Genomic DNA, 24,282 nt, shown 5'->3' with positions numbered 1-24,282 from the left:
AAAAATACGCCAAGTACATAAAAAATACCAACTTGTATACAACAAAGTTTAACAAAATATTTATTATTAAAATCAAAACTAAATATAAAATCAATTGTTAACTAACCAAGTACCTAAAAGCAATTCAATTTGAGTATTTTATCTAAATATTTCTCATGAATACTCTCTTATTGCATGACGACATTGAAGTACTTGGCGTGCCCGGGTTGCATTGGACATGTCTTACAAAATTCTTATAAACTTGAGTAACAGTATCTTGATTTGTACTGTATTTTGTATCTTGATTTTCAATAATAACTCACTAAACTTTTTAGTTGGAAATATTAAAATAAACACATTTACAGTTGTATAGACTAGCAAAGTGATTATAAATATCTCTTTTCATTACTCAATACAAATAATTTACATATAAAGTCAGATTATAGGTAGGACAGTTTTGTATATTTTAATGCGATCCGGGCACGCCAAGTACTTCAATGTCGTCATGCGATAAGAGAGTATTCATGAGAAATATTTAGATAAAATACTCACCTTGAATTGCTTTTAGGTACTTGGTTAGTTAACAATCGATTTTATATTTAGTTTTAATTTTTATAATAAATATTTTGTTAAACTTTGTTGTATACAAGTTGGTACTTTTTATGTACTTGGCGTATTTTTTCACCTTTGTGAGGTTTTTTTTAGTGGGTCTCATTGCTTTTTGTAATATTTTTTTCTGCAAAAAATATACATGCATTTCGAGGCCAACTGCAACTTTTGCACTTCCGAATCATTTATTAATTGCCATTCGGTACCTTTAGCACATATTATATTTGTATAACGTCCGTCAATTGTACTTTCCCCTTGATGAAAAATTCCACTAATAATTTTATATATTGTATACGCGAACCAATAAAGATCTTTTCAGTAAGTACAGTTTTAATTTTGCAATCTGGTATTTTAATAACTTCAAGTTAAATTTGCAAAATAAACTTTATTTAACAGATTTGTATCATTATTATATTGGATCGCTCGAATTTTGCCTAGTTTTATGTATTTTTTTTTATTTACTTGGCATCGTGACGCTAACGCGTCGTTGAATTTAAAATAATTAAATTTAAACTTTTTATAATTTTTGCAACTTATATTTTTATTTATTTATATTACAATAAATCACTTCTCATGTATCAAAATCATTTTTAATTCCTAATAAATTAAATAAGTCGTACATGTGTGAACGCACCTTGAGAGACAAAATCGCTTTGCTTGTATGCGGGCGAGCATACGTACGTGAGTCTGAACTAGAATATGGAAATGGAGAAAAACGAAACGTCACAATTGTAGCATACGATTACAATATCTCAGCATTAACTGCACCAATCTTATTCGGAGTGGTCGCGATCGAAAGCTTGCCATCTACATTATATTATAAAAGTGCCGTTAGATTTTTGAATATGGCTTTAGTTCCTGAGATATTTTAATTAAAAGTTTGTTTGACATGAATTTGGCATGAAATTCCGGATAAGCTATACGGTAGCGCTCAACGTTTATGCAATGAATTTGGCAACGCTCGATGTCTATGCAGTGATGCTCATTGCTTGGAACCTTGTTTTTGTATGTACTTGGCGTCGCAACGCTACCGCGTCGCTTGATGACGTCTCAAATGGTGTTGTCATTAACTGATTTTCTGTTGAGTCAAGGCTATTGCTTGACTACTGACAATTTTTACACATCACCGCAATTAGCCGATTTCCTTATTTTGCATAAGGCAGACATTTATAGAACGTTGCGTGTAAACAGAAAAGAAGTACTAGTTGAATTACAAAAGAAAATGCTAAAGAAGGGAGAAGTTTTGGCTTTCCAAAGAGGTAAAGTAATGATAATGAAATGGTAAGATAAAAAAGATATTTGCTTGTTATCAACCATCCATAACCCTGATAAAGTAGAAACAAATAAAATGGATATTGATGGCAATAAAATAGCGAAACCAAAAATTGTCATTGATTATAATGACACAATGGGTAGTGTGGATCGTCTTGATCAACAACTACATGACTACCCAGTAACGAGAAAAAGAGGCAAGAAATATTATAAAAAAAGTTTTCCACTTACTCGACATTTTGGTTTACAATGCTTTTATTTTATATCAAAAACAAGGTGATACGAAAGACCATTTAGACTTTCGCACTTCCCTAATAGAGCGCCTAATAGAAGAAAATCATTCTGAGTCAGTAACCATAAAAAAAGGTCGCCCAAAAAACCCAGGACCTCTAAGACTTACGGAGAGCATTCCCCAGAGTTTGTACTGCCAACAGAAAAGAAGACTGCCAACGAGGTGCTGCGCGATGTGTTGTACAAAACGAAATACTCAAGGAAAAAGAATAAGGAAAGAGACCCGTTATTACTGTAAGCAATGTAATGTTGGATTGTGTCCGGTACCATGTTTTATGTTATACCATACGAAAGCTGAGTTTTGACTTTTCTGTGCTATAAAACTTGTATACATATAATATGTCAGAATAGGCAATAAAAGTTTTAAGTAGAATTTTGAACCTTTTTTTCCACAATAATCGAGCTTACATACTCGTTTTCAACTAACGAATTATTCAAATATTAATTATCTTCAATAAAAAAAATGCAAATTTTTGATCGTTTTTCTCAAAAAAAACGAGCTTTAAGGCGACGTCAAGTACATACAAAAACAAGGTTCCAAGTAATGAGCATCACTGCATAGACATCGAGCGTTGCCAACTTCATTGCATAAATGTCGAGCGCTACCGTATAGCTTATCCGGAATTTCATGCCAAATTCATGTCAAACAAACTTTTAATTAAAATATCTCAGGAACTATATACAGGGTGTCCCAGACTTACCGAATCACCGGTTCAGGGTAGATTCTTGAGGTGATTCTGAGACGAAAGTTCCTCTTGCAAAATGTCGAGGGTGGCATAATTTCGGCGCTACGAAGGGTTGAAGATTTCCAATCAACGTACTGGATTTTCCCGCTTTCAGTGACGGCGTGTCGAAGGGGCCCCACGTATCGCGCACTGATCAATTCGATCTTAATTTTTCGCGACTGTTCACTGCGTGTTTTTATTTACTGTTCTATTCACTGCACACTGTACACTAGCACTGTATCCTGTTCCTGTACAAGCACTACAAAGTCTATTTGAAGACTCACCGGCTAGTCCTCATATACTTCTCCGCGTTCGATCCATTTATCCGCGTACGTCACGTTAAACGCACTTCCGCGTACGTGTGCGCGGGATTCTCGCGCGTTACCGTTTGACTTTCTGCGGCATTACGATCGACGAGAAAAATCAGACCGATCACTATTGCACGAAATCGCGATACACGAGGAACTGTCAAAACATACGTGACATGTGGCGCGCTCCCGCGATAACAGAAAATCAATGCGAGCGATGCGAAGTGCGCTGCATCGAGCGATAAGAAGCAATTCATACCCGTACAGGTAATTAATAAAGATGATACAATTTACGATTTTATTGTTATTAAATAAGTACGATCTTTATTAAATAAATTATGACGTAATTCAATAAATAATACATTTATATTTTTTCTTAAATAATAACATAACATTAATAACATAACAAAATAACTGAAACATAATAACTGAACATTAATAACAACAATTCAAAAGAAAATAATATCATTAATTATAACTCGTTTTCCGGAACGCAGACCGATAGTTTATGATGTTTGCGGTTGTATCGCGCGAGAGAAACGGGCCGTCGTCGGGGAACGTCGCGTTCATACGGTACATAACGAGGAAGCAATTATACGCATAACGATCGACGCTCCGGAAATGAGCGTACGTGAGATAAGTCGCGAAGTCGCGATCTCGCGAAGTAGTGTTCATCGCGTTTTGCGCGATAACAGATTGCATGCGTATCATTTCACGCGAGTACAGCATCTGCAACCGGACAACTACGATGCAAGACTGCGCTTTTACACGTGGTTATTAAGTGAAGAACGCAACCGACCTGGTGTCGAAACATGCATCTCTGGGCGGACGAAAACCCAAGCATATCAAATAAGAAATTTTCAACATTTTATACCCATTCTAAATGCTCGCGCGACTGACAGGTCAGTCCTATGCACAGTTTCTCCAAAATGACTTGCCGTGTATGTCCATTCACGCCTTGCATTAACGCGACTTTCGGAAGAAGATGGATTGGGTGCGTGGGTCCTATGAGCTGGCTGGCGAGATCTCCGGACTTGACTCCGTTGGATTTAATTACATAATTTATCTAAAAATATTAAATAATTCGTGTATCGCGTGATTACCGAGTCAAAGTAACATGTCTCGTACCTGTTTTATAATAAATGTTCGAATTGTTCTCCATTGCATTAAACGCAGAGCCTCGCCCGTCGCAACAAACTCCGCTGCGCGTTGCGCACCATTTCCGCAGACACAAGTGCGAATGCCTCGGTAATTTTGTTCTCTAATTCTTCTCGACTATCGATCCGTTCACGATAAACATATTGTTTTACTGTGCTCCATAAGAAAAAGTCCAACGGAGTCAGGTCCGGAGATCTTGCCGACCAACTCACAGGACCTCCGCGCCCAATCCATCTTCCTCTGAAGCTCACGTTTAACGCGAGGCGCGCCTGAATGGACATGTGCGGCGGTGCTCCGTTATGTTGGAATAGCATACGTCCACGTTGTTCCAGCGGCACATTTTCTAATAATTCTGGCAAGTTGTTTTGTAAAAACTGTGCATACGACTGATCTGTCAGTCGCGCGGGCAGTTCGAATGGACCGATCTGAAAAGGTGAGAAAGTAAGAAGGTGAATTCGCGAAACTTTGTTCACCTTTGCTCAACTGATGAAAGTTTTCTTACGATTGCATCGTTCAGCACACCAGCCCAGAGATTCACACTGAATCGGTGTTGAAAATTTCTTATTCGATATGCTCTTGGGTTTTGATCTGCCCACAGATGCGTATTTCGCGTGTTGAATACGCCCATCGCGCGTGAAGTGCGATTCATCTGTGAATAGAATGTTACTTGCGAAACCAGGTCGGTTGTGTTCTTCATTTAATAACCACGTGCAAAAGCGCAGTCTTGTAGCGTAGTCGCCCGGTTGCAGATGTTGTACTCGCGTGAAATGATACGCAAGCAATCTGTTATCGCGCAAAACGCGATGAACAGTACTTCGCGGGATCGCGACTTCGCGACTTATCTCACGTACACTCATTTCCGGATTGTCGTTCGTTATGCGCATGATCGCCTCCTCATTATGCACTATACGAACGCGACGTTCCGCGACGACGTTTAAACGTCTATCCGGCACCAGACGGCCGGTTTCTTCCGCGCGATATAACAATCGCAGAATGACACCATAAACTATCGGTCTGCGATCCGGAAAACGAACGTTATATTCTTGCGCGGCACGACGAGCGTTCTGACCGCACTCGCCATAAATAATTAACATGTCACGGTACTCTCTTGCTTCGTACTCCATGTTTTATTTAATATGTTTTATAAGAAAATGTGAAGACCGAATTAACAAACAACAATTGAATTGACATAAAGCAATCGCATTTTTTAACTTATTCACAGACGATAAGATGGATTAATGCTACAGTAGATTTGCAGCGTCGACATTCTTGTAATTATTGTAATTATTTAATAAAATTGTAAAATGTATCGTCTTTATGTTATAAGTAATGATATTATTTTCTTTTGAATTGTTGTTATTAATGTTCAGTTATTATGTTTCAGTTATTTTGTTATGTTATTAATGTTATGTTATTATTTAAGAAAAAATATAAATGTATTATTTATTGAATTACGTCATAATTTATTTAATAAAGATCGTACTTATTTAATAACAATAAAATCGTAAATTGTATCATCTTTATTAATTACCTGTACGGGTATGAATTGCTTCTTATCGCTCGATGCAGCGCACTTCGCATCGCTCGCATTGATTTTCTGTTATCGCGGGAGCGCGCCACATGTCACGTATGTTTTGACAGTTCCTCGTGTATCGCGATTTCGTGCAATAGTGATCGGTCTGATTTTTCTCGTCGATCGTAATGCCGCAGAAAGTCAAACGGTAACGCGCGAGAATCCCGCGCACACGTACGCGGAAGTGCGTTTAACGTGACGTACGCGGATAAATGGATCGAACGCGGAGAAGTATATGAGGACTAGCCGGTGAGTCTTCAAATAGACTTTGTAGTGCTTGTACAGGAACAGGATACAGTGCTAGTGTACAGTGTGCAGTGAATAGAACAGTAAATAAAAACACGCAGTGAACAGTCGCGAAAAATTAAGATCGAATTGATCAGTGCGCGATACGTGGGGCCCCTTCGACACGCCGTCACTGAAAGCGGGAAAATCCAGTACGTTGATTGGAAATCTTCAACCCTTCGTAGCGCCGAAATTATGCCACCCTCGACATTTTGCAAGAGGAACTTTCGTCTCAGAATCACCTCAAGAATCTACCCTGAACCGGTGATTCGGTAAGTCTGGGACACCCTGTATAATTATGCCCTGTGTTCTCGTCCGGATGGATAATTAATGTAGATGTTTAGAAGGCGATTCGCGTACCTGGTGTGAGAAAAGAATCTCATCCAGGCAAAGTAGATGTTGCAGCAGCTAATCCATGGCTAGTGGTCAAGGAAAGATTATTAAAATGGCACTTATAAATGCTAAGACCGGAAAGGTATTATAAATGTGGTTGAAAATTAAGTATCAAACAGAAAAAACAGAGACGGCCATAGCAGAAAACGATTAATCGAAAAATAGTGGATAACGAACGCAAATCTCTGGCCGAGACTGAGAAAATAAAACGTGATAGGAAACGATATACAACAAATTCTCATGGCCTTAACACGACGTCAGATTCCTTCGAATCTACCAGGTCGTGTATACAAATTCACGAAATCACGAGAGTAATATGACTAACGGGACAAACAATTAATGACTTAGAACAACAAAACACCCTGGTAGGCCGTTGACAAAACGGAAGCCGGTGGCCGGACGGTGTCCGGTATGCCACGTAGCAACAGTAAATAGAATTCACGCCATATTCCGCGAGGAATAAGTGCTTGACCCTATCCCATAATTTGTAGGTCTACTGGCTTAAGCGATGTGGACCAAGAGAAAAATAGCTCGCCGCAGGAAGATGAACAAAGATGTCTGGTAAGATTGCATTGAATTAAAGGTGCAGAAATTCTCTTTGCAACAGATGGAGAAAGAGAAAAAACGGTTGACGTCGTCCTGGAAAAGCTGTGATGCTTTCTGGAATAGGTGCTAATAATGAGTTTGCGGTTAAACCATCTATGAAACGTCGTGAGCGTTTTGGTACTCACTAACCTGTGTCGAGGACGAGAGGGGAGACCAATTTTCCCTAAACTACCTCTAGTAGGAAGACCATAGGAAGACTGGACTGGGCGCGAAGACCGGAGCCGAGTCCTAAAGATATTCATATCGAGGAGGAGGGGATTTAAGTATCCTCAGCAACTGACAAAAAAGCTGAACCAGTGTTTTCAACTCGCGAACCGACATCAAGCAAATTGCAGAATGAGAGCTATTAATCACGGAATATCTACGTAATCTACGTGATTAGCCCCCATGTTCAGAAATCGAGGAAATAGGGCTGCATAGGGCTCAATAACCAGATAGAGACAGAGAATGACCGGTCAGAATAACCACCAGCCGCATAGCGGCTGAGTATCTTGTGCAATCGCCGATTCCGATAGAGAGGCCAGAGTAGTATCCATTGCCCCTGGTGGCACTGTGTGGTCGACTAATACCTGCCGGATAAGAATTCTGCCGCCAGGAGAAGTGTCCTTTATGCCGGATGACAATTCCTGAAAGGGTGAAAAATGGAGATTGCAAGATGGTTTGGAAATCATAAAATCCCAACCAAAAAACGACGAAATAGTAGGAACCAGGAGTGCGATAACCACGAGGGTACAACAGCGGTTCTCTCCGCTGCAATAAACTTGTCCAAAGAAAATTCCGGAGAGAACACATGGCAGAAAAAAGACATGGAGAAACAATAAAGAATATTACGCCAGACAGCGAAAGTATAAAAGGAGCAATACTATTGTGCCCGGATCCAGACACATAGACTGCGCATTTTGCGTTGATGATTGAAGCAAAGAGATCGAGATCAAAGGGACCAAAATAGCTAAGACCGAAAAAATGCATCTTTCGATAAAGATCCTTTCGTGTCCATGCTAACTCTAGATTCACGTTCTGCAATTGGTCTGGAAGAATCGATGGAGGGAATACAAATAGGCAGCGAAAATAACCATGCTGCGAGTCTCATACGAAATCCAGATCTGTCTCACCATCGGCCAGATGTGAGGATAATGACCAGAACCAAAGGTATTAATACAAGCAATGACTCATCTCATCTGCTCGAGAAATAGTTTCTCAATCTCAGAGATCTGTTATAACGCATCTAAAGAGTGTAAAAACAGCTTTCGGTTCCAAAAATTTCTGTGGAAGACCGTTTCGTCCAATCACTACACATAGGTGCGAAATTCGTTATGAAAGGTTCCCCAGGCTGACAAAGACGCACTCGAGAAAATTTCTCGAACCGCAAAGCCGGAGTGGATGACCTTTATCCGCTTCGGATTTGAAAAAATGTTAATCCCTCATGGAAGAATTCTGTGATAAATGAGAAGGGATGTGATAGTGACCGAATGACTAGCGTTGATAAGGCTAGAGACGTCGAACCATCGAAGATTTTGGGCTATAAGAGCCATATTTCGTCCCATCAAGGGCTGCACACGATAAGAGTCATATAAGCGGGGCAAATGGAGATCAGAGATGCAGTCATATGCGCACAGTCACAAATCCGGCATTTACAACTCTCCGCAAAACTTAAAATTAACTAGAGCAGAAAGTTGCGACGCTACAGCGGGGTCACAACAGGCTGATGCACTGAGCTGGAAATAAAACCTCCAGATATTAATAATTCCGTGCTGGAACATAGTTGTGAATTTGAGTAATTAAGGAGAAAATCCGATGCTGATCATAAATCAGTGGCAGTGTTTAAACAGCGTAAATAATCCTGCTGAGAGAAACTTATAAGAAGGAGATCCCTTCTATCGGCAAATGCGCGATGACTAGGCGTAATAACCTAAGAAAAAGAAAGAGCGCTGTGGATAAGCGAAAAGACCGCGAACACTGAAAAGATTTTTTCAATGACTGCTCGCCACCAAAAAACGGAGAAAAGGATGACAATCCTGTGTTTCGCTAGTAAATAATTACTAGTAAATACTAGTAAATACACGGCTCCCAAAACACGAATCACCATCCTGGAAACTGGAGTGGAGTTGGATTACGGTGCGCCACGCTGCTAGTAGAAAATGCTGTGGGCAGAGATAAAAAATAAGATCCTTGGGATTCAATATAAATCGTATCGCTCTGGAAGAGCTTGAATCAGGAAAGAACTGGACAAAAAACTGCTCCGCAAAGGAAGTCGTAGCTACTACGGCTTCTTCATTTAATAAATGTAAAATTGTGCACTTATATCTCGGCAGGAGAAAATGCAGGGCCTCGCAGCGAAGAAGTGGGATAGAAATAAAATTTTCTCCCACATATGCAAATAATGGGAAGAAAATGCAGGGCCTCGCAGCGAAGAAGTGGGAAAGAAATCAAATTTTCTCCCACATCTGCAAATAATGGGCTAACGATCCTATCGGCCTGACGTACTCGAATGGTGCGAGACCGGAAACTGGAACGGCAGATTCGACGACGTCCCACTGACTATTCCTGTCCGGCAAGCCGAGAATGAAGTACGCTGCATAGGGGTCTTGTTGACATTATGGCAGATAGGGAATTCTGGCTGCTGTATTTAACGGGTCCGAGGTAGGACTCGATAACAACCCGATGCACAAACATACCTGCGTACTCTGCGGAGTCCGGCTTTTGCCGAAATGGGAGCGGATGGAACCCACTCAGCGATTATTACAATATCGCAATGGCGTTCTCAATATTCTCATAAGCTTACGCTGCTTAGAGATCTCAGCAAAATGAGCCAAAGAGCTAATCATCAGCCGTAGCGGGATCCGCTGTGAACGAAGCGATGATGCCCTGAGAGCATCGGCTTGTGGAAGGGACGGTGAACTTTGAAAAGATCGGTTATGCCAATTCCCAAAATATTTAAGAGAGGCGCCAACCTGCATTTGTCTGTTCATCGGAGATGCATCCTCTGTATAATGATGTGACATTTAGCAAGGGTTGACATCAGCGTCTTATCAATTGTGAGAAGGGTTGAAACTAGCAAAACCTGCCGTAAGGTTATCCTTGAACAGCATTCTCTGGCCTAGTCGTACCCGTAAGACTCGTGCGTAATTCGGATCTCGTGGAGTGAAGAATGACAGGATCGCGAGCCGAAACGCTTGACAAATATCGTTCATCATAGAACAGTTCGCTGATCAGAGAGAATTCTCCTGTCACAGAGTTGGACATCTCCTGAGCCAACGCCGGGTTCACAAGAAAAAATCTGCGAACCGGAACAAGCCACTCGAACTGTTCTGGTATGAACAAATCAACGAGACACAGATGAGGCAATCGGCTATATTTCCTTTTCGTAGTAACGAGAAAATATACCTGGTCCGACGCCCCGGTTCCTGAGAACCGTCTGCCCATCTGTCTCGGACTCAACCTCAACGGAGAAACGATCGTTCGAGACTCTCTCTCCGGAGGGAGAAGAATGTCAGCTGCCGAAATAGGAGAGTTCCCTACAGTTGCGCTGTATTACTGCATGACTGTAAATATCTCCTTGAGATCAATCGGTCAATGCGAGCAGGGACGTGAACTGAAGCACTCTTGACAGTGACGTGTCCCTCGAAGTCTCCCTCGAAGCTGAAAGTGGCGATATCCCGCGATGCAAACCACGAGACCTAACTGTTATATGAAGGGGGGGGTCGCCAGGCGGCGCCTCAGACGTGCGTGCGCGGCCAGAGAGTTACGAGGCGCACACGTGATAATAATGTACAATATCGATAACGTATATACGTGTCCTTATATCAATCACCAAACACCATAACACTAACCTCAAAATGGTGATCGCGAGATCTCTGTCGATATGTACACTTTTCCACATAATACCAATAGCCTAAGTGGCTTTTACGATGCGCGGAATGTGTGCGTAGGTATCTAGAACAAAAAACTTACTAAATAAATCACTATAATAAGAAAAAATAATGCACATGAATAAGCTGAACTGCTGATGCTGCGCAACAGAAACACAATGGGGTTAGCAGCGCGTGCGCGGGCCCGCGCGGCGCACGACGGCGCATAGCGCGTCATTTTTTCGCTTTAATATTTGAACTGTTGGTGATGGCGCGCAAGAAAGCACTACTACATTAATTATCCATCCGGACGAGAACACAGGGCATAATTACCCATTTTATTGGAAAATGTTGATTTAGATACCAGACAATGACTCTGGTATCAGCACGATGGCGCGCCACCACATTATGCATATCAAGTACGTGCATATTTAAATCATGCATTTTCCAATCGATGGATAGGCCGAAATGGACCGATATTATGGCCACCACGATCGCCAGATTTAATGTCTCCTGATTTTTTTTATGGGGCTTCATTAAAAATTGCGTTTATGCTCGATCAGCAATCACGAGAGATGACATGAAAAACAGAATACGTACTGTTTGCTATACCATTTCACGTGAAGTCTTATTGCGTACTATTGATAGTTTTAAAATGCGAGTTAATCTATGTGCGAGAAGAGAAGGAGATGTTTTTGAACATCTATTGAACAGTTAGTTCCATATCTAATCGTGAGAGGCAAGAGGACTCACGGTGATCAAGCACCCTAATGGGATCAGATATCCATCACGTCCTCGTCGTTGATCTTGGGTATCGCTAAGAATGGACAAACACAAACATTCGCGCTCGCGTTATTTGTGGTAGAATTTAATGGAAAAAATTCATCATGCCTGAATAACTGCTAAACTGTTAGACATAGCTCACACAAGTCATAAATATTTCTTATGCAAAATTCGATAATCTTTTCAAATATGCAATAAAAAAATACTAGTTTCCATTTAAAAAACCAAAGTTGACCTTCATATGTCCTCGAGAAATGACCTTGGTAAAATCACAAGGTCACCACCTTTTGACCCCCTCGGAACCCTACAAATTTCATCTAAAATATTTTGTTCTATCGGACTCGGTTTTCGACATATTCAACTGGACTGTTTAAAATGGCTCACCCTGTATATATATTGAAAATTATTCTTTATCGCGATCGTGCTATCTGCCGTTATCGACCCTCTACCTTATCGATAGGCGGAGTCGGTCATTGTGTGCGTCACACGGATATACGGAAGGCATATCCGCCGTTGTACAAGAAACATGAAAGAGCCAATGGCTTCGTGATATGGGCTTGCGTTGTTATTTTCACTTGTTTCGACCAGTGATGCAACGAAATGCGGGTCTGCTGGCGTTCTTATAGGTTTTGATCATACCAAAATGAGCTAGGATGTGCTCGACATAGCAATGTTGATGGATAAAAATCGTCTTACTGTTTCGATCACGTTGTATTTGCATTCTAGCAAATGAATTCGGATTCCCTTCAGTAATGTCAAATGAATTTCTAAGCATCGAGTACTTCATCGAGCACCTCCTTTGACTCGGTCAGCAATAACCCATCGTCCACTGTGCTAAAAACACAAGAATCCATTTTAGACACCCTTTGTATATGCATGGATCCGCATCACTCTGCACCAGATTAAAAGTCTTTAAGAAAGAGTCAAACTTAGCATTCCATTGTTGTGAGGTTTGCTTGAGAGCATACAATGATCTCTGCAGTTTACACATCTTTGTTGCTCTGCACACCTGACCTTTATCTGCGTTGACACCTTCCTGCACGTCCATATAGATTTCTTCGTAGAGATCGTTATGTAGGAATACAGTCTTCACGTCAAATTGGACTATTTCCAGGTCTCGTTCTGCTATCACAGCCAAAAGGGTTCGTATCGAACCACTGGTGAGAAGATCTCTTTGTAGTCGATACCAGACTTCTGCGTGAAGCCTTTTGCGCATAATCGCGCCTTATAGCGCAGATTGTCCTCTGATGGTGTTCCCTTGATCTTGAACACCCATTTACATCCTATGGTTGATTTACTTGCATCTTCTCTTCTTGGTTAGTCTCTTCTTCTCGACTCTCGTTGTCGCTCTCTCTTTCTCTCTCTGATTCTTCTGCCAGTGGAATACTCTCAATTGTTCGTTGATCTTCCAGCTGTCCAGTTCCAATTGCTCTCAAGTGGAAATGACATTTCGTTATTTGTTAGCGAAATTTTCATGTCTCGATACTCATTAAAGCTGACATCTCTGAATACGATTATCTTCTTAGTATGTGGATCGTATAACCTGTAATTTGATGATTCACGTCGTCAACTATCAACTTTCACTATCAGCTTTCTTGACTTTTTATCCCATTTACCTCTGTCCTTTAGGGATGTGAACATAACCTTCAGACAAAATATTTGTATGTATCAAGTCTGGTTTTCTGCTCTATAAATAAAATTCATAGTTCGTATGGCGTGGTGCCTTTAGTGCGAGGTGTCCGATTAAAATACGAGGGTAGATTGAAAAGTTTCCGACCTGACTAAGAAAAAAAGATTTTTTTGAGCTTAATGAAATTTATTTCTCAACAAAGTCTGCCTTCAACTCAATACACTTGGTCCAGCGTTTTTCTAGACCTGTTATTTCCTCAGTATAACTTTTGTCTAAACTCAAAAAATAATCATTAATGATACTTATAACTTCAGCATCCGACGAAAATTTTTCTCCAGATAGCCATTTTTTTAAATTTGGAAACAGGAAAAATCACACGGTGCCAAATCTAGAGAGTACGGTGAATGTGGAATTAATTTGTACTTCGGTTCGTACAATTTCGCCATCGTAACTGCTAATTTGTGGGCTGGTGCATTGTCTTGGTGAAAGAGGATTTTCTTTTTGGCCAAATTCGCACGTTTATTCTTGACTTCCATGTCCAAACATTGTAATAACCCAACTTAATATTCTCCAGTGATTGTTTTCCCTTTTTCCACATAGTCCACAAAAATTATTCCATAGGAATCCCAAAAAACTGTGGCCATGACCTTGCCAGCCGACGAAACTGCTTTCGCCTTCTTCGGAGTCGGTTCGTCCTTTGCAGTCCATTGCTTTGACTGTTCTTTTGTCTCCGGAGTGTAGTGGTGGACCCAAGTTTCGTCAACAGTAATAAAACGTGTGACGTGACGTTTCGGGACGTCCGTCACAAGGTGCAATAGGACTGAGGAAGTACAAATATTCCGTCGGGATCGTTCCTCTCGCAGTTTGAGGGGGAGCGATACTCTACCGAGCGGAGTGTGAGCGCGTACATTAATAGTGTTAAGAATTTCGCAGAGTGTAGACCAATCCACTGGAAGAACTGTATCTCACACCTCGGGACAGCAGCACCTCTGAGCGGAGACCCGGCGAGAGAGAAGAGCGGAGCAGGATAGCCTTAAGGATCGCGGGAGCGTTGGAGGTTCCGAGCCGTAGAGAAGACGATGCCACCGACTGTCCGAATCGGAGGAGAGTACCGAGCCTCGAAGTACGGAGCCGCAGGCGCGGATTGTCAGCAGAACATGCCGTGCCGACCACAGAAAGAGGAAGGACAGGTAGCTCGTTCGCCTTGGAGGGGATGCGCAACCCTTCGGCGACCACCTCGAGTCCCCTTGTTTGGGCCTGGCCAGCCCGGCGAGGAAAAACGGAGACCGGGGAATGTCGGCGCGGCCAGCACTCCAACACGATCCAGAGAAGCGCCTGAAGAGCGGTTACCCGTCATGCGAGTGATAGCGGCGAAAGGGACTGCGGCGGCTCGGCGATAAGTCGGTGGTGGATCAATGCGCAGATCGATGCGCGAACGGGGAAGGACCTCGCGACGCGCCCCGCGGCTCGGCACTTGGAGTTTGGCGAAGCTAGAGGAGCGATCCTGACGAGGACCCCGAAAGCGAGCGAGATTCGCACGAGAGGACGAGACGAGCGAGGTCCAATACTGTAAGGCTGCACTCTGCGATATTATCTTGTAAGTACACCGGTCGCGGCGGCACCTCGAGCTCTGTCTGAATCATTGTTTCGTCCCCGAAATACGGGGGACAGGTTCTCGTGTGGTGCCGAGGAGAGAGAAACGAGACGAGGCCTGTCCGCCCGGTGTCGCGTACACGGGTAGTAGAACTTCCGCCTCGAAAGCCAAATCCAGTCGATTGTCGCGTGATATTGTCGTAATTGTAGGATAATCGGAATTATTTGCTCGTGTATTGCGCGTTATTGGCTTGTATGTATTGCGCGTTTCCGAGCTGTGAATTGTGAAGTCCGTTCGTTCCGAGTATCTCGTCGCGTGTAATACGTTTTGTGGACCGTCTTCTCGGGGAGCATTTAAGATATCGTATCGAGTTGCGTTATTCCGAGTAGTCTGGTAGCGGAGTATCAATTGGAAGAATAATCTAGACTTTCCGGGTGCGGTAACGCCCGTGAGAGAAAGAGTCGGGATTAAGGCGAGATTGCGAGAGGGAAAAGGATTTCGATCCGACGATAACGAACGTCTCCTAACCGGACTGCGTCAACTCGCGGGAATCACCGATCAGAGTCTCAAGAGTGGGGGCCGGGAAAGTCACCGCGTGAAAGACTGACTCGCGTATTTCGTAGAGATTGCGTTGCGTCTCGTGTTTCGTATTGCGTTGTGTTTCGTGGCGTTCCGTGCGTGTATTTGCGTGTTGGCGTCGGGGTGATCCTTACTGGCGATGTATGCCGGGGTACCAGCCCCGACTAAACGAAAGTTCTGTGAAATATATTATTATTTTATCTAATTGCGTTGCGCCTTACTGTCCCCCCTTCCAGCGGCCTTCTAATATCTAAATCCACGACGGCTGACTAGTCGAGCCATAGATTTACGTGCTGATTTCGTGAGCGGCGCAAGTGATTGCGCCTGGCGCCCAATTCCTTTATAGTTTGCCGTATAGGTGATCGTGACACCAAGACTCAGATCCGCGGTTAAGAGAGAGAGAAGTTATCGAGAGAGAAAGAATATCGAGAGCGGAGAAGAGAGTTCCGAGAGGAAACCTTGAGTGGAGTGCCGAGGGCCGAGAGCCACGTGCCGAGGGGGGTTTCCGAAGCAAGTCTGAGTCGTCACGATCCCGTTTTCGGGAGTAATTATCGTCTTCAGAAGATTTCGCGTGCAATCTGATTTGCGACGCCGCGCCTACGCGATCGGCGGACCGTAGGCCAGCGAAGGCCGTCGCAAACGTCATAAAAAATCCTTTTCATCGCGCTTGAAACGCTCAAGACACGATCGTGAAATGTCCAACCGATGTCGTTTTTGATCTACAGTGAGCAAACGTGGCACTCAACGCGCGCTTAACTTTCTCATACCTAATTCCTCATGTAAAATGTTAGGCGCTCGTTCGTCAGTGTTGGCAGGCGGGACGGAATTTTCACGCATGCACGGCAGTAGTGACAATTAACCAATGATGTATCCTCATGGTTGCAGAAAATTGGCGGGAGAGTGATAGGGTAGATTAGGTTCTCGGTAAATTAAGTAATATGTATTAATATTAATTAATATTTATAATAGAATCTAACAATATTAATATAGAAGCTATTAGTGAAGGAGCTATTAAAACTAGAATTAGAAAATTTAAAGTTGGTTAGATGAAGATATATTTAAAGGATGGTTAGCCCGTCATCCTTCAGAAAATAAAGCGCTTTGCATGGCTTGCAATAAAACCATCGACTGTGGCAAATCAGATTTAATTAAACATTCACAAACGATGAAACATATTGAAAGAATAAATTCGCCAAATTATAAAGCTCTTTCCATCAATAATAATAATAACACATTGTCAAATAAAGATAGAATCAAACAAAATTAAATTAGCTGCTTTTTCGCGGAACATAATGTTGCCTTTTCTACCGTAGATCACTTGATTCCGTTATTAAAAGACATTTGTATTGATCCTAAAATTGTGCAAGATCTTTTACTTGATCGAAAAAAGTGTTCATGCATTGTTCAAAATGTAATTGCTAAATGTGAAACAGAAAACATTGTTGAGATTTTAAAAACTTGTAGATTTTCGATTTTAGTTGATGAAACCACAGATATTTCGGATAATAAAGTAATATGCATTCTCGTTCTATACGTTTCTCCTTTGATTAAAAAAATTACTACTTAATTATTAAAATTATTATATTTAAACGCAACAGATTGTTCTACAAGTAAAATTTTCCAGTCATTTAAAAGTTACTTCGAAGGAGAAGAAATTCTAATTAAGAATATTGTCGGATTAGCATGTAACAATTGCTATTATGGTAGGATGCAATAATTCTTTTATGACTCATTTAAAATCAGAAGTACCGCAATTGATAACATTGCATTGTATTTGTCACTCATCTAAACTTATAGCCAGTAAAGCTTGTGCAAAATTGCTATCGTCTTGTGAAGAGAAATCCGTGATGCAAGGGATATCTCTTGCATCACTTATTGTTATCTCTTTGTTACCAATATCTGAGTTCAAGATCAATATGAAATTCTATAGGAATAAGGGACAAGGTTTTACTGTGACGTAACATACTACATCCACAACAAAATCTGACATGCATTGATGTCCAACTCACACACATAATGTGTAATGAAAATTCAGATATGATGTCATATGAATAGAGATGCTATTAACGTAACGCATAACGAAACTACACAGACAATACAAATTTCACAAACACTGACGAAAAAGAGAATTATGAATGCGATACCGTATTCGAGTGACAAATCACAAAGTGAGTACTTCGATTTAAATAATGAACACAATTGGCGAAATAAAACTGAAAGAAAAACTCTCAAAAGAACATATCTCCAACCCCGATGTCGCAAAGGTTCGCAAAAGGAAAAGGGAAAGGATTGATATAGCTATGTTGCAAAAGGGAAATCTTTGCGAATCATTAAAGGATGGATAGGATAGACTTATCATTATAAACACATATGGATTCGAGAGTATTGTCCAAGTATTTGCCGCTACATGCATACATGCAGTATTCTGATTTTCTAAATGCTACATCGGATATATTTCAATTCATTAAAACTTTTATAGATAAAAGTCCAATCAAATCGATTTATAAATAATGCGCAACAATATTGCGCAAAATCAAATATTTTATCAGCAAAAATGCATTTAATGTTATAACAGTAAATGCACTTTCAAATGTGTGCAATTTATGCGAAATCATTTCAAAAATTAGCTAAGTTGTACTTTACAAAAGAAATGTAGTGTTGGTAATAGTTATAAACCCAGTGAAAATAAAACTAAGGTATTTAAGCATGCGTGGTTGGTATTAGAACAAGTCTTCGCGCGATTACGTTTTTTTCAACCGTTTTTTCGCAACTGCCTTACTGGGCTGCGTTCGGAAACATCACCCGAGTGTCCCAGTGTATCATTTTATTCTTGTTGTTCATTCACTGAACAACAAGGATAAAATGATGCACGGGGCACTCGGGTGATGTTTCCGAACGCAGCCCTGCGTGCGTCTAAAAGTTTCAGTTCAGTTACTATTAAACGTTACACAATAAAACTCAATATATTCATTTATAACCGGCAGTTTCCATCATGTAGCAATTGCAAAAACAGTGACTAAAAACTTGACTTTTATTAATCTCAATTTCCAACTAATTCAATCACATGGATGCAACGCTATTACTCTGACTATTCAAGATTATATAATTACTAATAATTATACAGGATGTAAACAATGTGGAGGAAACGTAGAGTTAAGGGCAAACTATCATTCGCACTTGCTGATCGAATGTATTGGAGACGAGAATGTCGAAGTAGCGTTAAAAACTTTTTCAAAAACGCTTATACTTCATAATGAATTATTTTCTTTGGTTGTACATTGATTAAGTGTTGTACATTACAGTGATATAAAAGTGATTGGACATTACACAGCTTACGCTTTATATGGAGATAAATGAATGGATTCTTTTCGACGACTTATTGAAAAAATATTAATCTATCAGTGAAGATAACACTGTAAATCCAGAAGTTTATTTATATATAAATATGCATTAAGAAGCAACATTATAAAAATTTAAAAGTTTTAAAACGACAAATTATAGAAAAAAATAATAAAAAAGACAATACAAAAGGAATAAACTATTGTATTTATTTTAATATTACACGTTTTATTTTTACTCACATTTTTACAATGACATTTAGATTATTACAATTTCCTATAGTTTTAAGATGGCGTAAAGAAGTAAAGAAAACATTTAAAAGAAAATAAACAAAAAATATTAAAAATACAAAACAAAAATTAAAAAAGAACAAAAACCAAAGAAAAACAAAAGAAACCGTTCAGATAACCATCACCTTGCTTCGGTGGAACGACTTATGTGTACATAATAAATGCATAACAAAGAAAGGTGCCTTAGGTAATTAATATATATATGTAGAGTACTTTGATTCGCCAGTGAAATATTAACTAACAAGGGGACCCCCAGGCAGTTCATTCGATACACTACGCCGGTTTTGTTGACGGTCTCAGTGACACTCTAAGTAGAATTTTTAAGCAATATCAAATTGAGGTAGTACATACGATCAATAAGCGATTAGATTGCATTATAAAGTGCGGCAAGGATGTTGTATCTAATGACAACAAAACCGGCGTAGTGTATCGAATGAACTGTATAAACTGTGATGCCTGTTATGTGGGCCAAACAAAACGACATCTTGCCACAAGGGTCAAGGAACACAGAAGCGATATCACAAAGCGTGAAGGTAACTGGTCGGTGGTCAGTAGACATAGAGCATCTCTGTTCCATGATTTCGAGTGGTCAAAGGTGGATATTTTGCATCGAGAACAGCATTTGCGTAAACGGGAAGTAGCGGAAATGATTTTCATCGAAAGACATCGTAACGCAATCAATCTACAAAAAGACATCGAAAAATTGCCATATGTTTATGATCCAATACTGAATAATATTTAGGTTTTGTCTCCTTGAACATCACTTGTATGTTAGTCACCATCTCGTACGGACGTACTTTTGTACTAGTCCATCTGTCATCGTTCGATATAATGTAAAATGTCTTTTCTTGGTAGTAAGTTGTCTTTTATTTATTTAATTTAATTGTAATATTATATAATGTATTTATTATGGTGTTCATTTTAGGATAATGACATTGTAATCATGATTGTATTTCATACCTGAAGAGGGCCAGAAATTCTGGTCGAAACGTCGTTTTTTCTGAATTAATAAAGTTGCCAGTGGTGTCGTCAAAGAAATAATTGTTACTGTGAATTTTCCTGGCGGAACAAACTATACTATATTTGCTTATATATATTGTTGTTCCATCTTCCCACTAATTCGTCCTAAAAGGATGCGACGCACCTCTCAAGCATTCACGAGAAAAACGTGTTTAAAAATTTACGTACTCCTAATGTACTGAGTAGGAAGAACGGATTGGCAGCTAACAGCGTGGCGTAGTGGGTAAGGCGCCCGACTATGCTGCGTGTTGCTGGTTCAAATTTTACTTTTGAAATTTTTTTACATGAAAGTGAATTGTGCTATATTTGTATTATTTTAACACACAAATTAATATTTTAATTATAAAATGTAAAAAAGTGTAAAACATTATTGAATTCATTTTCATTTTTTTTAGTTGCTATATACACTACTCACAAAAATTAGAGGAACACCAAACTTTTCTTAAAAAATAGGCAAACTTCAAGCAGCTGTAACTTTGTTAAAAATGAACGAAATTTAAATTTAAAAAAAGGATTTTAAAGCTTGAAACTTCTACTTTCGAACGGTTGCCATGAGTTTAAATTTCTGTGACGTTTGGTAATTTTTACATACAAAAAACTACGAACTGGACAAAATAAGAAATTTTCTTTTCACTTTGAAGGTCTGTCACGTATCAAAAAAACATTTGCGAAAATTCTCGACTTTTTATTGTAAAAGATTGAAGTTTTCCCTACAAAACGCTTTTTTTTAATTTTTCTACGAGTTTTTGTTACTGAGTTATCGCCGATTAAATAAAAATTGGCATTGTTTACTTTGATTGCTCATAACTCCGGTAAAAATCATCGCACAGCAATTTAAAAAACGGATTCTTAAAGCTGAAACTTTGCTCTATTGAACGGTATACTTACCCAATTTTTTTCGAAAACATGTAACCATGCTGAAAATGGATGAATATAACGTAAAAATGAATGATTTTTCACTTTGTTATTTTGACCTTAAAAACAATCGTACAGAATGACAAAAACATTTGTTCTTCACATTTTTTTATACTTTTCAATACCATGAATTTGACAAAAATTTGCCGAATAGCTATAAGATTTTTTTCATGGTGGCCACTGTGGTTTTATGGGACAAAACTAAGAAATTGCTTAATTTCAGTAAGATAAAATGGAAAATAATGTTAATTAATGTTAAAAAATTGATTTCTAGCGCACTATATTAATTTTTATTAAGTCAGCAATAACAAAGTACACACTTTTCTACCAAAAGTTGAAAAAATTTGTGAACCGCCGGCGTTAGTTTTATCCAAAGCGTACCACGTGGAGGTCGCACGGTCGGATTTACGCTTCGTTTTGTGTGTGAGTGTATGTGTGCGTGCGTGTGTGTGCGTATGTATTATGTGGAGTGTATTAGTGATTAATGCAAGATGGAGTGATTAACGCTAAAAAGAATTTAATAACGTGTATTTCCGCCTCTATTCAAAATGACTGCTCGTAATCGATTTCGCATATTGATGCAACGACGTGTTGCTCTTTGAGGGATTCGCTGCCAAGTTCGGCAAAGAACTGTGACAAGCGAAGCCAAATCGACGATGTTGGGATAGTTTTCGCGTACTTGGCGCTCTAACATATCCCAAACATGCTCGATTGGATTCAAATCGGGACTCATTGGCAGATGCAATAATGTATCAATTTGATGGTTTCTCAGAAACTGTTGGGTGTAACGAGCAGTGTGCGGTCGTGCGTTGTCATGCACTAGGCGAAACCGTTGACCAATTCGATTTCTAATTGGTAGAACATATGGCTCTAGTATTTCATGAACATATCGTCTAGAAGTTAATCCTGGTGGAGGGATAATTACAAGAGGTGTTCGTGAAAATCGAGATATTCCTGCCCATACCATTACAGAACCACCATGAAAAGCTCGAACCGGTCTGTTGCAGTTTTCGAAATAGCGTTCTCCTTGACGTCGCCAAACTCGGGCTCGTCTGTCATTGCCAAAAAGGCAAAATCTAGACTCATCCGTAAATAGTACAGAATTCCATTTCCTAGGTCGCCTACTGACTAAAGAATGAGCATAATGTAATCGTAGGAGACGATGACGATGGGTAAGGTATGGAACTTGCACTGGTCGAACAAATGTTTTTGTCATTCTGTACGATTGTTTTTAAGGTCAAAATAACAAAGTGAAAAATCATTCATTTTTACGTTATATTCATCCATTTTCAGCATGGTTACATGTTTTCGAAAAAATTTGGGTAAGTATACCGTTCAATAGAGCAAAGTTTCAGCTTTAAGAATCCGTTTTTTAAATTGCTGTGCGATGATTTTTACCGGAGTTATGAGCAATCAAAGTAAACAATGCCAATTTTTATTTAATCGGCGATAACTCAGTAACAAAAACTCGTAGAAAAATTAAAAAAAAGCGTTTTGTAGGGAAAACTTCAATCTTTTACAATAAAAAGTCGAGAATTTTCGCAAATGTTTTTTTGATACGTGACAGACCTTCAAAGTGAAAAGAAAATTTCTTATTTTGTCCAGTTCGTAGTTTTTTGTATGTAAAAATTACCAAACGTCACAGAAATTTAAACTCATGGCAACCGTTCGAAAGTAGAAGTTTCAAGCTTTAAAATCCTTTTTTTAAATTTAAATTTCGTTCATTTTTAACAAAGTTACAGCTGCTTGAAGTTTGCCTATTTTTTAAGAAAAGTTTGGTGTTCCTCTAATTTTTGTGAGTAGTGTATATACAAATAATACAAATTAATTATAATTAGTTAATTGTGTTATGCAAGAAACATTTTATAAAAAGGAAAATAGGCAAAGGAATTCAATAAGAAAACTTAAATCTGATTTTATATTTAATAACAAAAACTGAAGACTTGTATTTTTAATAATCAAAATATATTATTCATAAGTATTTAATTAATCAGTATCAGATTCACAAGAATTACATGTTTTAGGGTGATATTTATCAAAAAACATTTAAAACATAATATTTTTTTACAGTAGACGCATTGAATAAACCTTTGATTTTTACAAGAGCATAATTTTTTAAATATTGTTATCGGAAAACAAATCTCATTCATATTTAAAAATATCGGCCTTTCTTCTATTAATTTTGATGCGTACCAAGCATATTGAAGCATTGGTTTAAAATTAGTTGAAATTTTGAAAAAACTTGAAGAAATATAATCTTAACACTATTTTTACTATTCCGAATAAGGTGAACAATATTATCAAATTAGGTAAAGACAAAATCATGAATAAACAAAAGATGGGCGTTGTATACAAGATAGATTATAATGATTGCGACTCTTGTTACATAGGACAAACGAAACATAAATTGGAAACTCATATTAAAGAACATCGAGCTGATATTAACAAACATCCAGATTAATTCTCCGTTGTTAGCAAACACCGTTTTCATTATAAGCATGAATTTGATTGGTCGAATGTCAAAATTTTGCACCAGGAAAATCATTTGAAGAAACGAGAAATAGCGGAAATATTCTTTATAAAACGGCATGATAATACTATTAATTCGCAAAATGACATCGAAAATTTGTCTATTATATACGATAATATTTTAATGAGTGGCTGAACTGTGTTGTTCAGGTCTTAGAGATACTCATAATAAGTTTCACCTCAGATATGGATAGACTTTTGTCTGAGGCCCAATTTCTTCACTTCTCGATAACTTTATCCAAAAGATATCTCGTAGAATCAGTTTTCTTCACCTTTGTAACCTGACAGAATATGGTAATTTATAGTAACATTCTAGACACTTTGTGTCAAAAGTTAGTAGTATGAAGAATAGCTATCCGTTAGATACGTAATCAGAGGTTTCAATGAAAAAAACGAATTTTTAATTATCTGAAAGATAGCTATTGAGAGATATGAAGAAACCGGGCATGAGAGTCGTTGATGTGTTCTTTGCCTCTCTTAAGGAATTATGCGGTTACATTTTGCTAGTTACTCGATTGTTCAGCTTTGTTGTTTCATTAGTGTGTATTACTTATTA

The 24,282-nt window shown here is 39.1% G+C and overlaps 1 protein-coding gene across 2 annotated transcripts in view; it reads right to left on the bottom strand.

Annotated features, from left to right (window-relative positions):
- LOC105275082 (lipase 3) overlaps positions 1–24,050 on the bottom strand; it is a 214,935-nt gene extending 190,885 nt beyond the window's left edge. Inside the window, exon 1 of one of the 2 annotated variants that reach the window (XM_026974082.1) lies at positions 23,906–24,050. The gene's annotated coding sequence lies outside the window, so the exon portion shown is untranslated. The remainder of the gene's footprint in view (positions 1–23,905) is intronic. The other variant, XM_026974081.1, reaches the window with a different exon arrangement.
- Positions 24,051–24,282: the final 232 nt, after the last annotated feature.

The sequence above is a fragment of the Ooceraea biroi genome, chromosome 12 (genome assembly GCF_003672135.1).
Source record: "Ooceraea biroi isolate clonal line C1 chromosome 12, Obir_v5.4, whole genome shotgun sequence".
Taxonomy (NCBI): domain Eukaryota; kingdom Metazoa; phylum Arthropoda; class Insecta; order Hymenoptera; family Formicidae; genus Ooceraea; species Ooceraea biroi.
Note: the sequence above shows the minus strand (reverse complement) of the source record. Positions and strands in the feature narration are given on the sequence as shown.